Source organism: Cucurbita moschata, unplaced genomic scaffold (assembly GCF_002738365.1).
Source record: "Cucurbita moschata cultivar Rifu unplaced genomic scaffold, Cmos_1.0 Cmo_Scf00229, whole genome shotgun sequence".
Classification (NCBI taxonomy): domain Eukaryota; kingdom Viridiplantae; phylum Streptophyta; class Magnoliopsida; order Cucurbitales; family Cucurbitaceae; genus Cucurbita; species Cucurbita moschata.
In genome coordinates, this window is record NW_019268745.1 from 10,761 (window position 1) to 12,967 (window position 2,207).

Sequence of the window (2,207 nt, forward strand, 5' to 3'; positions counted from 1 at the left end):
AAAAACCCAAATAACCGTGAGTTAAGACCCTGAACCGATTAAATAGCTCGAGATTTAAGTAACATTAAAATAACCCACTATATGAGCTCCGCTGCCTATCAAATTTTAATACTGAGCATATTATAGTATGTTGAGGTTAGATATGAAATTTGGTGGTCATTGGATAAGGATAAGTAGGTAAACCAATAAATGGTGTAAAATGACCATAATGCCCCTAAGGTAATTTACCTTCGGTTCATGACCTAGATGACCTTCAAATGCTATGAAATTCATCAGTAGATCTTATTTTATGAAGCGTTATATGAATCCTTATCCCAAGAGGTTTATATAAGGTAATGAAGTTTGGGAGTTATTGGAAAACTTTAGTTAGCGAAACCAAGATATGGGAGAAAATGCTCATCACGATCCATATGACCTTTGCCATGAATTAGGATGTTTATAAGTTTTGTAGTCAATGTTCCCAATGTTTACTACACACAAAAAAAGATAGGGATGTTAAAGTTTTAAGTCACTTTTGGAAAGTATGGTGGATAAATTGGGTACCAAATTATTGTTTTCATCTGCATGTCATCCTGAGATTCATGAGCAAACTAAAGTGGTTAATAAAATATTAGGAGCATTGCTTAGAGCTATTATTTATAAGAATATTAAGTCATAAATTGGGTAACAAATTATTGTTTTCAACTACATGTCATCTTCATAATAATGAGCAAACTGAGGTGGTTAATAGAACATTAGGAGCATTGCTTAAGGCTATTATTTGTAAGAATATTAAGCCTTGGGACGAATGTTTGCCACTCATTGTTCTCTTTTTGAAGTTACTTACGGATTTAATCCACTTACGCATCTTGATTTGCTTTCTAACAATTATATCAAATTGAAGCATGCAATATAATAAGATTTGAAATAGGTTTTTTAAACCTTGAACCAAGAAGTAATTCAGAAGGATATTGGGAAAGAAAAAAAGAAAAAAAAAAGGATGCTATATTTAATTATAATTTACCAGTGTCTTTATAACATGTTAATTAAAAAGAGGAAACAACAAGAATAAACAAACAAAGGAAATTTGTGTATGTATGATTCTCTTCAAATCTTGGAAACTACGAGGATTCCTCTCCTTTCTTGACATAAAGACTTACTTTTTCAGGACTTGGACCATAAAGATTCATCTACTCTTACTCCTACTCCCTTCTCTAAGAATCAACATAGCATAATCATTCCATGAAGGCCGAGGTAGTCTTATAAAAGAAGATGAGGGTACCACTTTCAAATCATTACATGAGGACTTGAGAAAGTTTTGTAAAAGAAGACGAGGGTACCACTTTCTATTGCAGAATTTCTATGTGAATAGAGAATATACCATATTCTTGGGAGATAAGATAGAGCCTCGAGCCTAACTTCAAAGGCATTACACAAATTGTTCTATGATATTTTTTCTACGAACTCTCTGTTATGTTGTCCGCTGAAGGTTTCAGGAAAGGGAAACAGATTCTCTATTGCACTGATCTACCAATAGAAGTTTTACCTAGGTCATCTACCGTCACAATCCTTTTAAGGAAGATGCACCCAAATAACCAGTGAACAATAACATTTAAAGAAGTTTAAGAGAGCGAAAAGAGGATTGTGATAGAAGTTGCCCTAGGTAAAACTTCTTTAAATGTCTTAGCCAATCATGACCTCATAAGAGGTGTCTCTTGGACAACAAATGTCTTAGCCAATTGTGACGGTCATGATTGCTCAAGGCGTGTCGCCCAAATAATCGGTAAACAATAACATTGCCCAAATAACTGCCTTGGACAACAAATCGTTTACAAGAATTGTTGAGACATGCAACATGCAACCACAGGCAACACGCCTTGGGCAATCATGACTGTGACATCTGCCCCAACACAATTTATTAGATGAGGCTGACTTTTGGTCTCTCAATGCGCTTCCAACTGATCTCATAATGAGGAGTCTCTTCCAACCTACTAGGTGCTGTTGAAAATCACTTCTCGGTTTGTTGAGTCTTCATGTCTTCTCTATTCATGTCTTTCCTACTTTCTTCGCTTGAAACTTTTTCTTATTTGTATGACGTCATACCACCTGCTTCTGCTTGATGTCTTCTTGGTCGAAATAATAACGTTTCAAGTTACTAACGTGGACAACAAGGTTAGTCCGCATCCATAAGAGCAATTGGATTCTATATGATGTCTTCGTAATCTTAT